This window comes from Polypterus senegalus, chromosome 6 (assembly GCF_016835505.1).
Source record: "Polypterus senegalus isolate Bchr_013 chromosome 6, ASM1683550v1, whole genome shotgun sequence".
In the NCBI taxonomy this organism is placed as follows: domain Eukaryota; kingdom Metazoa; phylum Chordata; class Cladistia; order Polypteriformes; family Polypteridae; genus Polypterus; species Polypterus senegalus.
In genome coordinates, this window is record NC_053159.1 from 130301537 (window position 1) to 130327353 (window position 25817).

Here is a 25817-nt window from a genome sequence, read left to right on the forward strand (position 1 = left end):
AATACCGCATTCAAGTATGAAGTAATGATGTAAAGGCAATTATGATTTGTTTGTCCTTCTCCAGTTTAACACTAGAATTACCAGAGCCTACGAAAAAACTCGTAATTCCATCCCACCTTAAATCGCTTCTTAAATCCCTTCACACCTCTCCGTCAGCGTCCTTTGTCTTCTAAATGTGCTGATAAAGAGAAGCTAGGAGCAGCCGGCTATTCCATCCCCCCACCAATTTAGAACGTGCACGAACTTCTCTCAGCTCATGCCTTGATTGAGTATCTGGGAGTGAAGTGGAGTTTTAGAGTGGAAATAATAGATCGTTATTTGGAACACACGCATTTCATGTCTGTTCCGTTTCTACAGTAATCTGTGTAAACACATTATAAAAAACGTTTCTGTTTTAACATTCTACTAGTAGATGACAAAATGTAGGCATAAACTATATAATGTATGAAGCTTGAAGTCCAAATATCAAAGAAACATTTTCACAAAAGATACAAATATAACACAACAATTGCGCTTTTATTTAAAAATATAACTGCAGAAACAAAAAGCCGCCTTAACATGCGACATTGACACCTGTTTATTGTAACTGCCTCCGTGGTGCAATAGAATCAGTTCCTGTCTGGGAATCAAAAGGTCGCGAGTTCGATCCTGCACCACTCCGTTTTGAGAAGTAAACTGCTCTTACTCTTACTATTTTTGAGTAAAAGCATACATTTGATTTCAGTCTGTAACAGCCGGTGCAATTCCTTGTAAAGGTTAGCTTTTTTTTTTTGTTTTTTTATTCACTTTGTGAAGATAGGGGACATCTTTGTTGAATACCACATTCAAGTATGAAGTAATGATGTAAAGGCAATTATGATTTGTTTGTCCGTCTCCAGTTTAAGCCCGTCTGGGAGTACACCAAACACAGCTGTTTCGAACTGTGCAGTGAAGATAGGGGATATCTTTGTTGAATACCGCATTCAAGTATGAAGTAGTCCGAAATAATGTTAATACTAGCTGAGGCTTCTGGACTAGTATAAAGTAGTTTGATCCATGCATGCATGTTAAGGTCAAACCGAAATTTGAGCAGTGTGGTGATTAGATAGTCCCATTTAACCATGTGAAATGATTTTTCTGCATCCAAAGATAATAAGATTTCTGGGGTTTTAGACTTAAGTGGTGCATATATTATATTAAACATTAAAGAAGAGAAACTACGTGTCTGACTTTAATAAATCTGGTTCATTCTTGTGATATTACAGAAAGAAGCACTTTCTCAATCCTTCTACCTAGAACTTTGGAGAGTATCTTAGCGTCATGATTCAGGAGTGAGATTGGTCTGTATGATGCACATTGTACTAAGGCTTTATTTTTCTTAGTAAAGACAGAAAGTAATACTTGGTAAAAAGTTTGAGGAAGAAATTTGTTGTCTTTAGCTTTTATAAACATTGCTTATAATAGAGGAGTTAACTTAATTGAAAAGTTGAAAACTATTCTTTTTGCATAATGTGCCTTTGCCAGTGTATGTACTAAATATTATTTAAAAGTGCTGTTGTAATATTAGTTTACAGAAGAGCATTGCTTAGTGCGCATTTACACATACCTCGCTGCTGGTATCTAAATCTAAATTTGGTGTCTAAATTTCTTCCAAATGTCAACATTCCCTTCTTGCACTGAGAGCAAATACCAAAGCTTCAGTGTTTACCTTTGACTTATGTTGTGGGTGTTTACCTAGTTCTCCACAACCAGCAGATTTCATCAAACTTCAATGAAAAGGCAAGTAAATTAAAACACGGCACTTGTTAATTTGGAAGATACAGTGAAGCTGCTTGTAGATTAGAGCCATGGAGGATTTGTCAAGCTTGAATAGTCACCCTCATTCTTCACATTCAGTCAGTATTTAACCAGGGAAAAATACTGTCTTTATACATTAAAAAATATAGGAATTTCAGCAGTTTCGGCCTCATTTCATACAGATATTGCTGGTTTGATGAGGACACTGTTGCATTGGATTATGCAGATGCGTAGCTTGCAATCAATGGTATCAACCAAGCCGGTGTTACATGTATATATTGAGTAATAGTAACCTGATTAATCCTACTGCTTCAGCGTGAATAGTGCAGTGTCACAGACAGAGTTCCTGACAACACTATAATGGTGAATTTCTCTAGGTTAAATGTTTTATCAATAGCAAATATTTAGACTGTAATATTCTTAATATATTTAGAATGCCATGGGATTGAAAAGTTTTTAACAGATGATAGTGATATGATGCCACACAGGGTTTATTTTAACAAGAATAATGTACCAATTTGCACTATTAAAAAAAATTCACAGGTGAATCCGTGCTTAACGGACTTTCTTTAACCAAAGTAGTTATGATTAACATATGGTTATTCAGTGGTAATAGAGCTATCTGATTCTTCTCACACACAGCAGTTTGCATCTTTAAATGAGGCGATTCCATCTGGGTGTTTACTTTGGATCACCTCAGAGGGTTAGCTGGAATTCTTAACAGCAACTTTGCATTTTTCCAAACAGTCCGATCAAGGAATTACCCAGGTTTTGCCTGTTGCTTATTAAGTAAATGATCTCAGATTTTACAATAATAGATGTTCAGTACTTAATGTAATTAATATGCTTGTAGAAATGCAATATATACATAGAAAAACCTTCACCTCTATTTCTGCTATTACTGTTATTTACAGTTCGATTCAAGTACTGGCTTTAACAGTATTTAAAAAAAAATCCAAATTAAGAATTCCCTGAAAAAATAGGCGTTCATAGTGTCAAAATGGGTACTTGACATAATCAGCATCAGAAAACATCAAAAATTTTACAATCTCAAAAATTAAAAAGCATTTTGAAATTAAATAACCAAAAATAAGTAATTGTTTAAACTTTGCTCAAGGTTAAGTAAAAACAAACATCAGAAAAGAATTGCTTTTTTGATTTTTGCATTTTTCATTATACTGGAAGCTTTGCACTGTCATAATATTTGAAGAAAACTGAGTTCTTTTACATAAAGTAGAACTGCATGTGTTAAATTTACAGGTACAATATGAATGATACACATTTTGAGAACCATTAAGAAAACAGTGCTTCTACACCTGCAAAATCGTGTCCATTTGGACATATTTGGTGAGTAATAGAAAACTATCCATCCATCCATCCATCATCCAACCCGCTATATCTTAACTACAGTCATGGGGGTCTGCAGGAGCCAATCCCAGCCAACACAGGGCACAAGGCAGGAAACAAACCCCGGGCAGGGCGCCAGCCCACCGAAGAAAACAAAACTAAGAAACCGTTATAAAAACTAAAAGTTACTTGCTAAAAAACTAAACAAAAGATTAAATTAGAGAAAACTAATTAAATAAAGACAAAAAAATCCTAAAACTACATAAAACACTGATGTTTATTTAGGCCTATTATACAAATTATCTAAAATATGAATACTGACAATAATTTATAAGTAAACATCAAGCTTATATGTTGAATGGTGTATCTTTAAATATTTTTAAATTTCTTTAACCACCGGAAAAAAACACCACCAACAAGGGTTAGCAAAAAGTTCCAATGTATTATATACATACTGCCATTCACTCCTAGTGGATCCCAATGATAGCAAATTGCTTCAGCAGCTCTTGCAGCGTAGCTTCCAACAAAAATTTTGTCCTCCCATTTTATCTGAAAGAGAAAATAAAAGATGGAAGCTGTTTCTTTTGTACATCCTTTGACTGTATTACCTTTAATACCCAGGATATAGATAACACATTCATCCTTTGCAGTTTGTACTTTACAGAAGCTCAAAAATAAAGAATTATCGTAATAAGCAACAACCATATTCGTAAACACCTGTAAGAATTATTAAAAAAAAAAAAGAAGAAGAAGAAGGAAACAAGAAAATAAAAAAACACCAGCTTATAAGTCAGGGGTAGCGAACTCCAGGCCTGGAGTGCCGCAGTGGCTACAGATTTTTATTCTAACCCTTTTCATAATCAGTGACCAGCTTTCACTGCTAATTAACTTTTTCCCCATCACTTTAATAGCCCTGATAGAAGAGTTCAGCCCTCTGAATTGATTCCTTTCTTCATTAAATAACAGCCAAGCAGAAATGAAATGTGAAACGAGCCAACAGATGACCAGCTAAACTGGGGCATCAAACTCCAACCAATTTCATTCCAATCACTTTCTTAATGAGAAGCCAATTCTTGCTGTTAATAAAATTGGTTATTTAATTCCATGGCTTGTTGCTGCTCTCATTCTGCCACAGCATACATTTCGAAAACTGTTGTTTTTCTGTTTTTTCTAAAAGCACCGTCAAAATGTTTTGGTGACCTGAGAGATCAACCTTACCAAGACCATCACCTCTCTTTAATTTCAGATATTGTGTAATGGGCACAGGGGACCTGGTCATGTGGTGGCTTGTTTTGCGTCTCATTATTGTTATAGTAACAGTTAATTAAAACAAGTAATCAGCAGCAAAAACTAGTCACTAATTAAGAAGATGGTAAGAATGAAAACCTGCAGCCACTGCAGCACTCTAGGCCTGTAGTTCGCCACCCTTGTTATAAGTGAACAGTCACAGTGATGCATTATAAAGGTATACAGCCTTAGGTATGAAGGAATCTTAGCAGCTTTTGACACACTTTGTCTAAATAACCTGTTGGCTAAAAGTAATCAATAACAGTGTATTTTGTCCTCCTCCTCCTCTATCAATATCAAATCTAGAGCGTCACACTGTGTCTTATTACTAAGCCTGCTTTCTTCACCAGCTTGTTGATTCACCAGACCTCTCTTGAAGTGATGTTACCAGGCCCAGCACTCCACAGAATTCTACTGTTTATACTTGTGCATGCACTTTATGTAAATCTGGAGGAGTCCACTAGATGGCAGGGAAAGATATCATCATAGTATTCAGAAAATGTGATCGGTTTTGGTGTGTTAAGAATTGCACGAAAATTCATTAAATTCAGTATCTCATAAAAGGATATATATTTAATGATTACATCCATCAATCCAGGGAAGTGCCCATCCCAGCAAGCATCAGCTGAGAGGTAGAAACAATCCCTGGATGGGGCATCAGCTCATCTCAAGGTGAATACAAACACACACATACAATAGTGTAATTTTATCACCAAATCCACAAACCTGTATGTCCTTGGAAGGAAACCACAGCACGATCTAGAAACCCACCAGGAAAACATGTAAACTCAAGGCAGAGAACAACAGGAACGTAACTCCCTGCAAGGCAGCAGTGCTACTGCTCCGCCACCAGGCCACTCCATGTGTAATTATTAACAGTGTTCATTATTTAAATGAAGTTAACAATTTACCTGTAAAATGTAATGTACATACTTTAATGTATTTCATCAGGAAAGTGATATCAATTATAAAACTAAGTATTCTAAATGTGCAGAGAGGTGAAATATCATAAACTTAATGTGTTGTGTGACAATTGCTGCCTACTGATGCTCTCAGCACAGGAGGAACCCCCAGAAGCATGTAGCAATTAACAAGTGGGGTTAGTCTTAGAACATTTTGACCTTTCCCAGCTGATATCGCTATACGTCACCACCAAAACTGGTGTATATGAGTCGGATAACAGGTCAACCTAAAAACGCCTTTGGACCCCATCCTGTGATACACAACAAATTAACCATGAGAAACAGACAAGGCGAAAATAACTGTATTAAATTTATCTTATATAAAAACAAAACACTATACAAACATAAATGGCAACAACCATTATTTGTGACATCCTCAAAAATACAGTATGTAAATAACTTAAAAGAAAGAAAACCCTTTGCCCCAGACAAACCCCACAATCCAGGTAGTTTCCAGATACTTAAGATAACATTTGTCCATTTTCTTTGTTCTCTTTTCCCCAAATTCTCCAAAAGCACTACCTCAGAAAACCAAAGATCATTCTTAGCTTACCCACTTTAATTTCCCCTCACCGTCCCATCTATTTCTACTTTAGAGTGGGCAGCCGGCAAAGTCATTGAGGTGACCACCTTCATAAGCAGGCAGGGCAATCCTTTCTCTGGCCGTGGATAGCCAACATTTGCAGATTTTTTGTTTTTCGCGTTTATCAGTATGCGTTAAACACCATTTCTCTTTTCTTTCTCTCCTCCCCTTCTTGCCTTTCATGGCCTAACTGTATCCTGGCATCCATTCTCCATGACAACCCTTTGAAACTACAGCAAAAGACCAGGACATCACCCCCCCATGCCCCCCCCAAGGTCGTCTTTACCACCGTAGACCCAATGTGCATGATTAATATTAAGTGTGCATAGGCAGCAATAGAGTTGACATTGAAGATAGCTAAGAGACAAACGTAAATCAGATGGCATTTATGTGGCAGTGCCACAGTTTTAAGATGATGTGTACGACAGTGTATATTAATAACAAAATAAACTACAGGATTAAAGTTGAAAGTTTGAAACCGAAATTTCGACTTTAATCACACGATTTACCTCTTCACTGTGTTCCTATTCTTTTTTCCTTCGTGGCTCAAATACATTTCCGCACAGACTGATGCTGTTGTGACAGTGCAAAAAAAAGAAATTTGTGTTGATCGTGCATGCCTAATAAAAACCCTTCCATCATTAAAGATGAGCGTAACTTGGCACTTAGAGTAAAGATCAGATAAATAAAGACGGTTACTAGAATATTAACACACTGATTCAAAGCTCCTCTCTCTTTTACATATCTATACTAATAAAAGGCAAAGCCCTCACTCACTCACTCACTGACTCATTCACTCATCACTAATTCTCCAACTTCCCGTGTAGGTAGAAGGCTGAAATTTGGCAGGCTTATTCCTTACAGCTTACTTACAAAAGTTGGGCAGGTTTCATTTCGAAATTCTACGCATAAGGGTCATAACTGGAAGCTATTTTTCCCCATATAATGTAATGGAGTCTTGAGTTGGAGATGGCCGTGGGGGGAGTTTCGTGTGACATCATCACGCCTCCTACGCAAGTACGTAGAGAACAAGGAAGAACTCCAAACAGCGATGAGCACAAAACGCCATTTCACAATTGAGAAGGCAGAAAAACATTATGAAGCAAATGATGCATACAAGCATATTCATAAGTACAGCTACTGCGGAAACAAAGCACGGCGTGAACCGTAAGTTTATATTAAATTAAGTTCATAGACAGGCTGCCACTACCGTTTGTAATTTAGTGCCTGCCCATATAAGGCCGTCCATCAGCGGCAATCCAATACAAACACTGCCGGTAGATGTTCAAGGGTGAAGGACTGCGCTTATGCAGAGAAAGATGAGATGGTCAGGGTGGTGTTTGGCACAAACTCATTGAAACTGCGAGAGAAACTTTTAAGTGCCGGGTCTTAGCTGACATTACGAGATGGCACCAGTACAGCTGGGAACCTTCGATGCAAGAACACCAAGCGGCTCCGTGAACTGGCGCAATGCGCAGACAAAAAGCAACAGTTCCAAAGAGTGCTGAACAAAACCGAATTACACAATTGAGAAGGCAGCAAAAAATATGAAGCGTCTTATACATACAATCATATTCATAAGTGCAGCTACTGCGGAAACAAAGCACACGGTGGAAAAAGTGAATGTCCTGCTAAAGGAAGACAGTGTAAAAAAAACGTGCATGCAGTTTGTCACATCACAGATAAAAGGAAGACGAGCTGTTTATTGATGCAGTAAGGAACTAATCGATGAATGAAACCTCTTATCTTTACAGCGATTGACAAACACGGAATGTAACTTGAACACATCCTACAAATACGAGCCTGATTGAAAGAAATAATGATAATCAAATCCTTGATGACAGCAACATTCAATAACACTCACAAAACAATTACTGTATATTGACAATCATGTTACGTTATTTTTAAAATGTTCCCTTTTCTTTTCATAACTTCTACTTCTCCACTGCGGTACGGGTATATATATATATATATATATATATATATATATATATATATATGTATATATATACCCGATCTACAATACATACTTTAGCATAGACAAGCCACATGCTGTGGCAATGTAGAGTCTTAAGCCTCTAACGCCGACATTGAGGTTGATTCCCAGAGGGTGTACTGACTATGTATGCGCTACCTGATTCATTTTACCTTCGCATCTCCTTGGTTTGGGACGTATGAAAAATATTAGGTTAGCAGAATCATGTTACGTTATTTTTAAAATTTCCCTTTCTTAGCACAAGCACAGCTGAGAAGCTTGATGCATGTACTCCATAACGCGTTAAAAATAGCGCATTTAATCACACTTTCAATTCCAAGCAAACGGAACTTTTGTCAATGCATGATTTCCTGGTACATCCATTACACTGATGCACACATCACAGCTACAAAAATGTTAGAGTCGGAATAAAGCGCGTTCCTACGACTGATCATTTCGACTACCCGAAAGCGAAGCCTTGATAAAAGCATGGTTTTGTGCACACTGAAAAGCAAGCAAAATTAGATGCATTACAGAAAGCGGACTTTGTGGCTCTTACTGGGGATCATTGGACTTCCGTGACCGTTAGTAATTCTAAATACATCTAATTACAACATGTTCAATGATCACACTGTTTTAGCCTAATGTACAAAATAATTTTGGCTAATGTTACTCAGAGTTTAAAGAGTAAGCTGGTCAAATTACCTTTTATGTTTCTGACTTATTTTTTTAAGAAGAAAACTGCACTTTATGTTGAAATTTTGGTTATTATTATTTAAAGACAATACTATTCTGAAAATGTACTTAAAGTACTTAAACTACCACTTTATTTTTAAGTCTGCCCAATTTTAACCAGGGATGATATTTTTGTTTCTGTTTTGAATTCAAATGCAGTTTAAAGCTTTTTTCAGAAATTAAAACAGCTTCAGTTTACAATATTCATGTCCATGTCTATTATTTGATTCTGTCGCCCACTAAAACCGTTTTAAATTAAAAAAAAAACATTTGCGATTTGGGGCAAATTTACGTGCGATTACATACGATTAATCAAGATTAATTCTTACACATCTAATTGGATTAATTTTTTAATCGAGTCCCACCTAATATATATATGTAGATATATATATGTAGATTTGTATATATATGTGTATATACAGTATATATGTAGATATGTATATGTTGTATATACAGTATGTATATATGTGTGTGTGTATATATACAGTATGTGTATATATGTATATTTATATATATGTATGTGTGTATATGTATATATATATATATAACTGTATATATGTATGTGTATAGATGTGTGTATATATATATAAAATATGAGGTTAACACAGAAAACAGATCACCAATTGAAGTTTTATGAATAATCGATTCGCCATCAATAATTGTTTTGATAAAGCCATACTCATTATTCATTCATTAGATGAACGGTAAAAAAGTAAGAGCGAGGGGAGGGTGACTTATTGAGGTACGCAGGCAAAACCACAATAGCATGCGGGCTTGATGTAGTGCGCGTCAACTCTGAATTTTCTGAATTGTGCGATCACATTCGAAAAAATATATCTTTTCAAATTCTATTTAGTCTATATGTGTCAAACTCAAGGCCCTCGGGCCACATACAGCCCATCGTGTAATTATATCCGGCCTGCGAGATCATTTTATATATTATTGTTATTAATGGCCCGGGGATATGAAGCGCTGGTAACACAATAAACTACAGATCCCATAATGCAGCGCTTCAGCTGCCTTGCCGAACATTTACCGCATTAATCAAATCTAGCTTATGATGCTGCAAGTTATTGCAAAGCTAGCCCACACAATGCCAAAGAGAAAAGTTGATTCTGAAAATAGAGCCTTTAAAAACCGATGGGAGGCTGAGTATATGTTCACTGACATTGCTGGTAAACCCGTGTGTCTCATTTGTGGAGCTAATGTGGCTGTAATTACAGAATTTAATCTAAGATGGCACTATGAGACAAAACATCAGGATAACCTGAAAGACCTGAATGCAATGCACAATATACAGAAAGCAGAAGAGTTAAAAAAAGAATCTGACACTTCAGCAGACGTTTTTACCCGTGCAAAATCACAAAGTGATTTCAAGTGAAGCTGCTTTTATGGGAGACACAAATGCACCAGTGCAACTTGCCCCACTTTCCCTGTTGCCAAGTAATGTTGAACCAAGTCGGCACAACGGTGTTCCCAAATCCGCACTTTGCTGATAAACTGAGCGCACTGCACACTGAGTTCGCACGGCGCTTTGGTGACTTTGAAGAACAAAAAAATAATTTTGAGTTGTTTCGCAACCCATTTGCTGTCAATGTGGAAACTGCACCTGTGCAGATTCAGATGGAGGCGATTGAGTTGCAGTATAATGGCACACTGAAGGCAAAGTACAATACTACACGGCCCGCACAGTTTATTCACTCCATTCCTGCACAAATGCTCCAGCTCCGTCTACATGCGGCTCGAACCTTGTGTATGTTTGGTACCACATATCTGTGTGAGAAGCTCTTCTCAGTCATGAAGACTAACAAAACAGCACACAGGAGTCGCCTCACTGATGAGCACCTGCAGTCCATCCTGAGAATCTCCACAACACAGAACCTCACACCAAACAGAAACGAACCTGTGGCCAAAAAAATATGCCAGGCGTCCAGCTCTGATAAAATGACATAAGAGCAAAGACAGCTGAATGATTTGATTTGTTAGTGCTGAAAAGAACACATTTTATTTATATTTCCAGGTTTTGTTATGCACTATGTTCATATTTGAATTTGTATAATTTTGACAGGATATATTTTTATGGAGAGCAAAATGTTTTGGGATATTTAAAATTTAAGTTTATTTTTTATATAAAATTACATAAGAGTAAAGAAATTTGAATGTTTATTTCTAACTTGTATAATTTAGACAGGATATATTTTTATGGAGAGCAAAATATAAGTTATTTACGGTTTGAGTTGATTTATTCCGGAATAATATTCCTGTCTGTTTTTATTCATATTTATGTTCAAAAAAGTTGTTTTAAAAGTTTTAAAGTTTTAAAAGTTTAGTTTTAGTGTGTTCAATAAATGTTTATCCTGTTCAGCCCGCGACCTAAAGTGTGTTTTGCATTTTGGCCCCCTGTGCAATTGAGTTTGACACCCCTGATTTAGTCGACACAAATATCTTTGGTTGGAATGTAAGGCGAATTTACTCTTTACATTTGTATGGTGAAGAAAAATTTATGCAATGATGCCTACATTTAACTTTCATTCCTACCAAAGATATTTCTGTCGCCTAAATAAAAATTCCTTCTATTTAAAATTTAAATAGAACTTGAACAGATATGATAGTTCATAATATCCACGCAGACATGCACGTAAGAGCGGGAGTCATCCGTTTTAACAAACAGCGTATTGCACTGATACGAAATAGCCTGCCCATTTAATTATTTATGAATGGATAAGATTTTGTACAAATAATGTTTTTCATTTTTCTTCCTTAATGGATTCTGCCACCCCCAGCAACAGTTGCTCGCACCCCAAAGAGTGTGTGTGTGTGTATATATATATGTTTATATATATATATGTTTATATATGTGTGTGTGTATGTATGTGTGTGTGTATTTATATGTATGCGTGTATATGTATTATATATATATATATATATATATATTATGTAATGACCCGGCAGTCAGCGCTAACAGCCTGGTGCATTATGGGTATTTCTTTAAAGTTAACTTTTTATGTTAATTAAGCAAGGCAGTCGATTTCTTTTGTATTAGAGATGTTATGTGTTTATGTCAAGTTAGTTTGGGGTGGTTTGGTACATTTGCAGCCCAGTTATATAAAAGTGTAACAGTTACCATCATGGAGAAAGATGTCTTTATGAATGACCTTGGCAATGGACTTGCAATGTGTTAAGCTTTGTTTTTGACTCTCTGCTCTATTAAAGAGGTTATAAAGGACAGAGCTGTGTCTTGCTAGATATTCCATCTATGCAATTATTTACAGAGACACTTTCGGGGTGTGCGGTGTATGGGACACGCGAGTGTTAGCCTGCTTAATGAGCTAGGTACAGCTGCGTGTATGGCTGGCATTCCGCTAGCCGATAGCTTGGGGAAGTCGCAGCAAAGTTCAGCTCGAGAACTTCCAATACTCAACTACCAGTTGTTACAAAATATATATATATATATATATATATATATATATATATATATATATATATTTTACATTTTATATATATGTGTATGTATGTATGTATATATATGTGTATATGTATGGATATGTATATATATATGTTTATATGTGTGTGTGTATATGACAGCAACACTCATCACTCACAACAGTGACAAAACAATTACATTGACAATCATGTTACGTTATTTTCAAAATGTTTCCTTTTCTTTTTCATTACTTCTTTAACACACCACTTCTCCGCTGCAAAGTGCGGGTATTTTTCTAGTGTGTATATATATATATATATATATATATATATATATATATATATATATATATATATATATATATATATACATACACACACTGTGTGCACAATTATTAAGCAAATTGTATTTTTGAGGATTAATTTTAATATGGAACAAACACAGTGCTATCAGTCAATCCAAAATGTTAATAAACCTGAACCCTGAATGTTTCACAATGCAAATGTGAGTGTGAACATCATCAGGGGAATACATATGTGCGCACAATTATTAGGCAACTATTAGTGTGCAGATTTATTATGCAACTAAAGGAAAAATGAAAATTTTCCCATCTCACTTGTTTATTTTCATCTGTTATAGTGAGAATAATAAACAAACACCTCAAAATTTACAAATAAACATCTCTGACATTTCAAAAAATAAATCAATCAATGAATGACCAATATAGCCACCCTTCTTTCCAATAACAGTCATAAGCCTTTCCATTCATGGAGTCTGTCAGTTTCTTGATCTGTTGACGATCAGCTTTTTGTGGAGCAGTGACTACAGCCTCCCAGACACTCTTCAGAGAGGTGTATTGTTTTTCTCCCCCGTAAATCTAGCGTTTAAGAAGTGCCCACAAGTTCTCGATAGGGTTTAGGTCAGATGAGGAAGGGGCCATGTCATTATTCCTTCATCTTTAAGGCCTTTACTGGCTGGCCACGCAGTGAGAACTTGATCCAAGTGATGGAGCATTGGCCTGCATAAAATCATGGTCTTTTTCCTGTATCACTGTTTGAAGAAAGTGTCTTCGAAAAACTGGCAGTAGGTTTGGGAGTTGATTTTGAGTTCATCTTCAATGCAAAAGGTCCAACTAGCTCATCTTTAAAATACCAGCTCATACCAGTACCCCACCTCCACGTTGGAGTGGAGCTCTGTGCCCATTACTGATCCACAGGTCCATCCATCTGGTCCATCAAGAGTCACTCTCATCTCATCGGTCCATAAAACCTTTGAAAAAATCTGTCTTCAGATATTTCTTGGCCCAGTTTTGACGCGTTTCAACTTATGTTTCCTGTTCAGTGGTGGTTGGGTTTCAGCCCTCCTTACCTTGGCCATGTCTTTGAGCACTGAACACCTTGTACTTCTGGGCACTCCAGGTAGGTTGCAGCTCTGGAATATGAAAGTACTGGAGGATAATGGGTTCCTGGTAGCTTCACGTTTGATTCTTCTCAAATCTTTGGCAGCTAATTTGCGTCTTTTGTTCTCAACACGTTTCTTGCGACCCTGTTGACTATTTGCAACAAAATGTTTGATGGTTCTGTGATCACACACCAATATCTTAGCAATTCCAAAAGTGCTGCATCACTCTGAAAGACTTTTTACAATTTTGACTTTTTAGAGTCAGTTAAATCTCTTTTGGCCCATTTTGCCTGAGGAAAACTAGCTGCCTAATAATTCTGCACACCTTGATATAGGGTGTTGATCTCCTTAGGCCACACCCTCCTCATTACACAAATACACATCACCTGACATGCTTAAATCCAATAAGCATTCAAGTTAATACAGCTTGGAGTTGGAATATACGCATTAAAAATGATGATATGGTCAAAATATTCACTTGCCTAATAATTGTGCACACAGTGTGTATATATATAGATGTATATATATATAGATTATATATATATATATATATCTATATATATATATATATATATATATGTAGACACACACACTCTATATATACCACTCTGAATCATCAAGTAAAACAATTTGTAACTACAGTACAAGCATACAGTTATGTACTCATCCAAACCTTTACTTTCAAAATTATTACTTTTTTAGATTTCATGTCTGGAATAAACTAAAAAATACATAGATTTTCATACAAGCTTCTTCCAGTGTTGGATTACAGGGGTGGGGGCAATGCCTTTCCTGGAAGCCTTGGACAGGGCCCCAGAACTAGTCACATACACCTAACTATTTCTCAGCCAGGTCACAAGTAGCTGTCACTTGGTCATGAGTATAAGACTTGTTCACAGTATAATCTGTCTCCACACACATGAAAAGGATCAACAGAGATATGCAAGATTTTTTAATCCCATTTCTAACTGTGTTTAATTCCCCAAGCCCCACACTATCAAATTTTGGTTTTATTTGATGAGTACATAAATCCACAGTTCATCCTACTAAACAGACAGAGGGTGAGAAATTACACTGGTAATACAGGGCATAATCATGTCCACCCCGAATAGAAGGCAATTTTAAATTCATATGATTAGAGTTCAGAACAAACCTCGGGCTTTCTGAAGAAAAAGCTTTACAAACAGTCAAATGGATACAATAGAAATAAAGGTAAAGACATTAATAACATAGGATATGTAGGAGATAGGAAGTAGGAGAAAGTCATGAGCAAATAATATAATTTTTGTACATTTTCTAGGAATAAATGTTGATCTTACAATCATCCTACACAATAAAGAAAAGAACAATGTATAGGAATTTCATTATCAGTTTTACAGCCACACACTGGATGAAAATTGACCATGTAAATGCTTGTGCTTGTTTGAAGTTAGTGATAAGGAGAAGACTTTACTGATGTGATGCACGAATTTCATTTAATTCTTACTCAGTACACATGTACATTGTTTTTACAATAAGACTGGTAGCAAAAGAAATATTTTTAAACTTTAGCAGGAGTATGAGATCTGTAAAATTGTGCCGGCACACAATTCTACTAGATTAACCTCCTTAGCATTGCATTTTTTCTCAAAAAAACATGTAAAGCACGCTGCATTTTTTGGCTTGAAAAATGACATTTTTATTAAATCTTTCTACTGTAAAACATGCAAAATACTAAATGTACAAAGTCAGAAGTGTAGAAAGTATAATAATGATAGAAAATACTAATGATGTATAATAATATGAAATTAATAATACTAATGAAGATGATGCTAATGCCACATATACTCTGCAGCTAACGCATACAATCTGTTTAAACAGGAAACTGCTTAGATGTATGGCCATCTACCCAAGACTGCTCAGCATAACTGTTAGTCTCAACAACAATTCTTTCAATCATGTCATCATAAAGAAATTTAAGTAAGTAAGTGGATCTTGGCTGTCAATGTTCACTTTTATTCCAGGCTGCCCCACATAATCAAAACAAGGTGGTGCTGGCTTATTTGAAGCAAAGTCCAAAGAAACCCAAACACGAGCGTTACAATTGGATTCATCAGAATCACTTTCAGCTTCACAGTCTGTTTCAATTTCACTGCCTGAAGACAGATTCACTTCTGTCATCACTGCTGATGAAAGGCTCCTCAACAACTCTGCTCATTTCACAGTCAAGAGCATGCAACACCTGGACTGCTGAAAAACGTTTCTTATGAGACACCATTATAAGGCTAGGAGAAGACGCATTTACACCATTGCCCAGGTTACGTTTGGGCCTGACACTTGAGTAAGGCACACTTATACTGTTGCCCAAATAACACTCTGGACTAACACTCAGGATTAATTCTGTTAGAACTTTTATTGCGGGAGTAATCCTTGGGTTTTAAACGAGATGCATCTATACTGTTGCTCAAGTGACATTCAGGACTAATGCTTTCAGCACGGTTTTCACAGCCCAAGTGACACTCGGGTCTAAGTCTAAGGAGGTTAAGAGAAATCCAAAGTGCCACTATAGCAGACAATGGCATCTTTCAAGACATCACCCCTGTCAGTCTCTCCATAATAAACAGAATGCTGAAGCGAAAAGAAATGTCTATGAAACAACTGTACAAAGTACCACTTTGAAAGGTGAAGAAACAAGACTGAAGAAGTTGCAGCACCAGTATGGGAAGGACCTATAAGGAATTGAACTAAAGTATATTGTACTTTCATTATCACCTCTTATAATACTTACTTGTATTTCAGCTGCAGAAAAGAACACATGTAAATGACAGATTTTGTGTCTTGTCTACTAAAGGGAGTTATGAAGCTGGAGGCAAATGAAATCCCTCACATTCTTGTGATCATGGATGAGGCTGTATTCAATTTGTCCAAGTACCGGAGGCATGGTCAAAATATCATAGGTTAAGAGAGTTAAAGCAAATAACCCAGGAGAGCATGGAGAAAATAGAACTACTTGTGTCTCAGTATCTGAGGATGGAGAGGGTACATGCATTCCCCATATCATAATAATAATAATACTAATAATACAATACACAGTATATAAGTGTCTATCCTGACCTTCTTGGACGTCCTTTTCAAGATCTCATTCACGAGAATGAGAAGCCTTTGATACGGTCTGACTTACTAAATTATGTATGTTGTTATGTGGGATAATATCAGCTTACCTAGGTCAAATGTCATAAAGGAACGGTTTGATGTCCACCAAAGGATGCAGACAGAGTACCTCCTCCCATATTCTCCATTTCTAAATTCGATAAAATAATAATTTTTTTTGTGCAGGTGACAAATTTATAAATCAAGTTTCTTCATTTGCTACAATGGATGCTGCCTTTGAGGACATCAAATCAGAGGATTACAGGTGATAGGTGCATCATGCTAATATCTGCTGTGAAGTTGATGAAAACCTGTGGCCAGACAGATGGGAATGACAGAACATCCAGAGATGCGGAATGAATCCATAGTACAGACCTTTTAACTCTTTCAGGGTAGATGTTGACTTTTGTCAAAATTCTGGGATAGAAGACAGTAACTCACCTTTCCATTTTAGTTTGACTCTTTTTGCTAGAAGGAAAGTTGATTTTGCTGCTGTGACCTCGCTTCCCTGGGCATGTAAAAGTTGCAAAGAGCAAACAACATCTAAAGTGCATCAATATCCAACAAGACATCAAGGCGATTGCAAAAAACAAAATACCACGTGGACGATGTTTTGTGTATTATTGCTGTCATTGACTTGTCAGACGCTGATTTTGATGCAGTTGTTTACGCTTATGTGTGAAACCACTGCTTTGTGTTTTTCAGAAAACCGAGTTTTATGGGAAAAATACTCAAGCCCTCTAAGAGTTAATATAACCAATTTATTTTTCTTTAACTTGGCATTAAGTACTATATGGAATGACAACAGCATTATTATTACACAAGCCGACAAAGGAGGCACGGCAGTCCTAGTTGACAAAGAGCAATATGTCACTACAATAGAGGAAATGTTCTCTGGCACCACTACCTACAAGAAATTAACCAGTGACCACCCTGAACAAAATCAATACCACCCTGGGTAAACTATGAAATAACTATTTAAACTTACAAGATTACTATAAAATAAAATCGAATTATACAATCTATCGGAAATTCTACGGCCTCCCAAACATTCACAAGACCCCTTTAAAATTCAGACCTGTGGTCAGCCTAACAGGTGGGCCAGTTTACAACCTTTGTAAAAGACTTTTTCATATGCTCAAACATTTAACATATTACTCATATTATTCGTAAGTAGTGCTGAAATGGCATTATAGCACCTGAAGAATATATCCATTGCTGATGATGCGATCATGGTATCCTTTGAATGTTGTGTCATTATATATTATAAGCTCTGGCCTAAGAAAAGTTAATGACAAAATTAAACTATGACTCCACCATAAAGGATATAATGCATCTAACATCACTTTGCCAAAAAATCCACTTCAATTTTAATGGAAAATACCATAGACATAAAGAAGGCATGCCAATGGGATTTTCGTTATCAGGAGATTTAGCTGAACAGGTTATGCAATGATATGAATGTGCAGCTCTAGCTCAGTTCAAAACTTAAAACTCTGGATATGCTACATCAACAACACATTCATTATATTAAAAAATAATCTAACAATAAATTATACATCAACTCAGTATTCCCTGCAATGCACTTCACGGTGGAAAAAGAAATGAACAGACACATCAATTTCCTTGAAGGTAACCACTCAGCTTGAACTGAGTGTTTATCGCAAGAAATGTTATGCAGAAAAAAAAAAATACACTTTGCCAGCAGCCACACTTCATCGTATAAAAAGAGTTGTGTTAGGACTTAATTAAAAAGGATCAACACTCATTGTGACACAAAAAAAAGAAAAACATTATCTTTTTCGTCTTTTCACATCAAACAGCTACCTCAAGACATTTATTAAACAATGCCTATACAGGAGACGCCCCAGACATCAGCAAACAGTTGACACCCTCCCTCATCATTGTGGCATGTCAGAAAGTACAGCACACGTCCTCTCCAGATCTGGGATCAAGATAGCACACAAATAGGCAAACGCTTTAAGGTGTAAAATTTTGCCAAATCAATATGCGGACAACAATACAAATTTCCATACCGGATCGGCCAAGCCCCGGGTTAACAACAACCGCTACCAGTACTGTTAGCCAACAGGGTGCTAGCGGAAACTGGGCAACTGTTGGCCAAAGAAAGAAGGAGAAGAAGAGGGGGGAGAGGTGTCTGGAGGCAGGAGGAAGGTAAAGATAGTGGAACTGAGAGTAGCAACTTCGAATGTTGGCAATAAGACTGGTAAGGGGAGAGAGTAAGCAGATATGAGGGAGAGAATGAAGGCTGATATATTGTGTGTGCAAGAGACTAAATGGAAGGGGATTAAGGCCAGGTAGATCAGAAGTGGATTTAAATTGTTTGATCATGGTGTGGATAAGAGGAGAAATGAAGTAGGGGTTATTCTAAAGAAACAGTATGTCAAGAGTGTTTTGGAGGTGAAAAGAGTGTCAGAAAGAGTAATAATTATGAAGCTGGAAATTGAAGGTGTGATGATGAATGTTGTTAGTGCATATGCCCTGCACGTTGGGTGTGCAATGGATGAGAAAGAACATTTTTGAAGTGAGTTGGATGAAGTGATGAACAGTGTACCCAAAGGACAAAAAGTGGTGATTGGAGCAGATTTCAATGGACATGTTGGTGAAGGGAACAGAGGAGACAAGAAAGTGATGAGTAGGTGTGGTGTCAAGGAGAGGAATGAAGGAGGTCAGAGGATAGTGGATTTTGCCATAAGGATGGACATGGCGGTGGATAATATACGTATTTTTAGAAGAGGGAGCAACATAGGGATACGTACCAGAGTGGAGGAAGATGCACACAGGTAGACTACATCCTATGCAAAAGAGTCAATCTGAAGGAGACTGAAGACTGCAAAGTGGTGGCAGGGTAAAGTATAGTTAAGCAGCATAGGATGGTGGTCTGTAGGATGACATTGAAGATCAAGAAGAGGAAGAGAGTGAGAGCACAGCCAGGGATCAAATGGTGCAAGTTGAAAAAGGAAGACTGCAAGGTTGAGTTTAGGGAGAAGGTGAGACAGGAACTAGGTGGTAGTGAAGAATTACCAGACAGTTGGGAAACTACAGCAGATGTAGTAAGGGTGACAACAAATAGAGTGATTGGCGTGACATCTGGACAGAGGAAGGAGGAAAAGGAAACCTGGTGGTGGAATGGGGAGGTACAGGAGAGTATACAGAGGAAAAGGATGGCAAAGAAGAAGTGGGATAGTCAGAGAGATGCAGAAAGTAGACAAGAGTACAAGGAGATGAGGCGCAAGGTGAAGAGAGAGGTGGCGAAGGCTAAAGAAAAGGCGTATGAGTTGTATGAGAGGTTGGACACTAAGGAGGGAGAAAAGGACCTATACCAATTGGCTAGACAGAGGGACCGAGCTGGGAAAGATGTGCAGCAGGTTAGGGTGATAAAGGATAAAGATGGAAATGTACTCACAAGCGAGAAGAGTGTGTTGAGCAGATGGAAAGAGTACTTTGAGTGGCTGATGAATGAAGAGAACGAGAGAGAGGAGAGGTTGGACAATATGGAGATGATGAATCAGGAAGTTCAACGGATTAGCAAGGAGGAAGTGAGGACAGCTATGAAGAGGATGAAGAATGGAAAAGCCGTTGGTCCAGATGACATACGTGTGGAAGCATGGAGGTGTTTAGGAGATATGGCAGTGGAGTTTTTAACCAGATTATTTAATGGAATCTTGGAAAGTGAGAGGATGCCTGAGGAGTGAAGAAGTAGTATACTGGTGCCGATATTTAAGAATAAGGGGGATGTGCAGGACTGTAGTAACTACAGGGAGATAAAATTGATGGGCCAAAGCTTGAAATTATTGGAAAGAGTAGTGGAAGCTAGGTTAAGATGTGAGGTGATGATTGGTGAACAGCAGTATGGTTTCATGCCAAGAAAGAGCACCTCAGTTGCGAAGTTTGCTCTGAGGGTGTTGATGGAGAAGTAAATGAAGGCCAGAAGGAGTTGCATTGTGTCTTTGTGGACCTGAGCAAGGTATATGACAGGGTGCCTCGAGAGGAGTTGTGGTATTGTATGAGGAAGTCGGGAGTGGCAGAGAAGTATGTAAGAGTTGTACAGGATATGTACGAGGGAACTGTGACAGTGGTGAAATAGTCCCCGTGGACTATGATGTTTGCTGATGACATTGAAATCTGTAGCAATAGTAAGGAACAGGATGAGGAGACCCTAGAGAGATAGAGATATGCTCTACAGAAGTGAGGAAGAAAGGTCAGTAGGAACAAGACAGAATATATGTGTGTAAATGATAGGGAGGTCGGTGGAATGGAGAGGATGCAAAGAGTGGAGCTGGCGAAGGTGGATACTTGGGATCAACAGTACAGAGGAATGTGGATTGTGGAAGAGAGGTGACAAAGAGTGTAGGCAGGGTGGAATGGGTGGAAAACAGTGTCAGGAGTGATTTGTGACAGACAGATATCAGCAAGAGTGAAAGGGAAGGTCTACAGGATGGTAGTGAGACAAGCTATGTTACATGGGTTGGAGACAGTGGCACTGACCAGAAAGCAGGAGACAGATTTGCATTGGGTGTGACAAGGATGGATAGGATTAGAAATAAGTACATTAGAGGGCCAGCTCAAGTTGGACGTTTGGGAGACAAAGTCAGAGAGGCGAGATTGTGTTGGTTTGGACAAGTGCAGAGGAGAGATGCTGAGTATATTGGGAGAAGGATGCAAAGGGCAGAGCTGCCAGGCAATAGAAAAAGAGGAAGGCCTAAGACAAGGTTTATGGATGTGGTGAGAGAGGACATGCAGGTGATGGGTGTAACTGAACAAGATGCAGAAGACAGAAAGATATGGAAGATGATGATCTACTGTGGTGACCACAGGAGCAGCCAAAAGAAGAAGCTTAAAGAAGACAGAGTGCCATAGAGCTGGCTGAATCGTGGCTCTCTTAAAAAAAAAAAGCAGGCTTAAAATGTTCATCCAAATAATAAAAAAGACTTTACAACCAACACCTTCCGAACCCCACCTTCTTAATCCAGCCCCCAACCTCTTACTTTTTATGTATTGCCTTTGATTCCTGTATGTCTAATCATTTTTCTATGATGAGGACACCTAGTAGGTTGTCATCTTCTCCCTTTGTGGATCTCTAGATACAAATACACAAACTGTATCACAGGCCTTTGCATCCATTCAGAATACATTGAAGAATTTAAAAAAAAATTCAAATATGTTAGCTGCACTATTATTAGCAACATTTACAGAAGCTAAAGTAAATAAAATTACATTTCTAAGTTTTTGTCAAGCATTAATGTCTGTCTTTCCTAAGAAAAATAAGGACTTACTACAATGTGAATCATACATATTCCTGAATAATGATGTTAAAATACTCCCCAAAGTTCTAGCCATAAGGATTGAGAAAGTGCTTCCATCTGTAATATCACAAAACCAAACCAGATTTATTAAAGGTAAACCCTTAGCTTCTAATCTTTGATATTTGTTTAATATATTCACACGTTAAATTTAACATCCCAGGGATCTTACTATCATTGGATGCAGAAATTTTTTTTAAAATGGTTGAATGAGGCTACCCTATTCAGCACACTGTACAAAATTGTGATTGGCCTAAACATATGCACTTGAATCAAACTGCTCTATACTAGTCCAGAAGCCTCTGTTCATATTAACATTATTTCAGACTACTTCAAAGTAGAATGCGGTACTTGATAAGGATGTCCACTATCACCATTGCTCTTTGCAACTGTCAGTGAGCCACTGGCTGTTTACTTTCAATATGCATCAGAGAGATAATATTCCTTCTCTGAAAATCCCCTTTATTATATGCTGATGATCATGATATGGGTGGCACAGTGGCGCAGTGGTAGCGCTGCTGCCTCGCAGTTAGGAGACCCGGGTTCGCTTCCCGAGTCCTCCCTGCGTGGAGCTTGCATGTTCTCCCCGTGTCTATGTGGGTTTCCTCCGGGCACTTCGGTTTCCTCCCACACTCCAAAGACATGCAGGTTAGGTGGATTGGCGATTCTAAATTGGCCCTAGTGTGTGCTTGGTGTGTGGGTGTGTTTGTGTGTGTGTGTGTGTGTGTGTGTGTGTGTGTGTGTGTCCTGTGGTGGGTTGGCACCCTGCCCAGGAATGGTTCCTGCCTTGTGCCCTGTGTTGGCTGGGATTGGCTCCAGCAGACCCCCCATGACCCTGAGTTCGGATTCAGTAGGTTGGAAAATGGATGGATGGATGATCATGATATGGCACTGTATATATATGACCCACAAAATTCCCTGCCAGCAGTCCTAAAGGCACTAGCTGATTTTCAAAAGATATCTGGACCAACAATTAATTTGAATAAAAGTGTATGTTTTTCCAATGAATACTATACCACACAATAGTAGACTGGACACTTTTCTATTTATCTTAGCAAATCAGTTTAAATATGTGGGGGTAAATATCACAAGTAAAGGTCTTTTCAACAAAATTTTGCTGTCTGCATGGAAACAATTAACCAAGATGTGAATAGATGATTCAACCAACAGCTCACATTAGCTGGTAGAATCAACAGTGCCAAAATAAACATCCTTCCCAAGCCTCCATATCTATTTCAAACCATCTCCATACACATTACCAAATCTTTTATTTTATTTTTTTTTTTTTTTTTAATTAGATTCAAATCATAACCTCATTTATTTGGAATTCAAAACATCCTCACATCCATAGGGTAACTCTACAACAGCCTAAAGAAGAAGGGGTTCTGGCACTATCTAACTTTCAATTTTATCAGTGAGCTGGAAATATACAGGCCATAAAGACCTGGGGCCTCATGTATAAACGGTGCATACTCACAGAAATGTTGCGTACGAACGTTTCCATGTTCAAATTGCGATGTATAAAACCTAAACTTTGGGTAAAGCAACGCACATTTCCACGGTACCTCATACCCTGTCGTACGCAAGTTCTCCGCTCGGTTTTGCAGGTTGATGGCACACTTTTTCAGATCCACATCTGTGATGCAGCTTTATAAATACACTGAAATTAACTGCATACTGTTTATTAGTTTAATACATCTGATTGTAATTAACCTGTAACAATATAATGGTCCACAGAATGGTCAAACTATTCTAAATACCATAGCTGCTTTAGCGTTGTTACTCTCGCTGCACCACCTTCTTCTTCTTTCAGCTGCTCCCATTAGGGGTTACCACAGCGGATCATCTTTTTCCATATTACTCTCACTGCACCACTCGGAGCAGCAGTTTGGAAAGAAAATTATCGGTATACAGCATCAAGCACATGCTGCCTCAGCCATGCTTCCTATTTGATCTGCTTCTCGCACGCCAAATGCTTCAAAACCTGTACTGTACGGACCTCACGGTTCAGAAACAGTTTCATCCCAAGAGCTCTAAACGCAATCAATCAGTCCATCAAGTGCTCCTTGTAGAACTGTTTGTACTTATAAGTACAATTACCTCACTGAAAAATTGCTATACAGTTAGAATATTGCACAACCTGAGCCACTTCGTAAAGCACGTATTTACTGTATATATGATGACGATATCATTTTTAAGATGAAATGCAGCCAAATATGTTTATTATACAGATAAAAGTTTAACTTTATTTAAATAACCTATATTGTTAATAATTAATGGACACGGTGTCGCTACGATAGCAAGGATCTGGCGCTCTATTCACGGATTGTTCCTGCCTCGCACTGTATGCTTCACTGGGACTGGCGTGAAGGACAGAATAATTAAACATGTACTATGAAGATATTTCAATGTTCCTTAAAAGTTTTGAAGAATCGGCGTTATAAGCTTACAGATGGCTTAACGTCTATTACAGAGCTGATTGTGTGGTGATTGGGTATTTGGAGAAAGAAAAGGAAGGACAGGAATTGGAGGTTAGTACGTTTGAAAGAGACAGTACTGCTGCAAAAAATTATTTTATCAAAAGTCACACACAATCACTGCGCCACCGTGTTCCCATGTTTAATAACATGCTATATAACTCCTATCATCATGAAAATTATATCATGTATACATCTCAGTATTTTAGTTATTCAGAGAGCTGTAATGTCATGAATGTAATGGATTCTGTGTCCTGTCAGAGATAGAGAAAGCCGGTTTAAGAAGCACGTAGTGATTCACACACAGAGCACAGAGAAGATCAAATAAAAAACAAAGCATTTAACGTACTACTTTAGTTACGACGGGATTTGAGAAACTAGTAAATTAAACGATTTTAAGATTAAGTTTACGATGTTCTACTTTAATGACAAAATAAACTATGTGATTAAAGTGGAAATTTCGAGATTAAAGTGCTTTTTCCCCATTGTGTGCCTTTATTTTCCTCTGTACCCTAATAAGCTTTCATATGACACTCAGACAGTGTGCTGCGACTCACCTTTTCACGGCGTCTTTGATATGTAACTATCTTTATTTATTTCGGGCACTGTGCGACTTTGTGAACTTGAGCTTTCGGATTTCTCCGACACACTATGTTTCACAGAAGGCTGATCATAAGGGCTATTTATATTGATTCACATATTCAAAGAGGCGTAATTCTGGGAGGAGTTGGGGGCAGCAGGCACGTGCGTTACTTTTCATGCTGATTGGGATTTATGTAGCGGAAGAACGTGGAAGTTTGCTTACACACAGATTCCTGCATCTGGATTTTTCTGTGCGTACGCACATTCCATCTTTTGTGCATCACAGATTGCTTGTGTATATGGCTGCATAGCTGCAGCCTGTTCAGAGTACCCATCTTAACACGTGCCCACCAGCAAAAGCACGTACAATGGGCACTTGAACATCACAAACTGACCATAGAAGGCAGTGCCTGGTCTGATGAAAAATGTTTTCTTTTAGACTATGTAGATGGCCAAGTGTGTGTGTGTCACTTACCTGGAGAAGAGATGGAAGTAAGGCAAGCAGACAGAGGCAGTGCAACTCTCGGCCAGAAAACCTTGGGTCCCTGAATTCATGGAGATGTTATTTTGACATGTACCAACTACCTAAAAGGTTGTTGCAGACCATGTATACCACTTTGATGACAACACTATTCCCAAATGCAGCGGCCTCTTTAAGCAGGTGTGCCTCTCATAACACAAAAATTGTTCTTGGATTGGTATGACGAACATGATAAGAGTTCAAGATGTTGACTTGCCATCCAAATTCTCCAGATCCCAGTCTATGCATCTGTGTGATGTGCTGGAAAAACAAAACTGATCCATTCAGACCTCAC

General features: G+C 37.8%; 1 protein-coding gene across 1 annotated transcript in view; it reads right to left on the reverse strand.

Annotated features, from left to right (window-relative positions):
• Positions 1 to 25817, reverse strand: part of taok1a (TAO kinase 1a) — a 245509-nt gene that overhangs the window by 192041 nt on the left and 27651 nt on the right. Inside the window, exon 2 of the mRNA XM_039757195.1 lies at positions 3579 to 3672. The gene's annotated coding sequence lies outside the window, so the exon portion shown is untranslated. The remainder of the gene's footprint in view (positions 1 to 3578; positions 3673 to 25817) is intronic.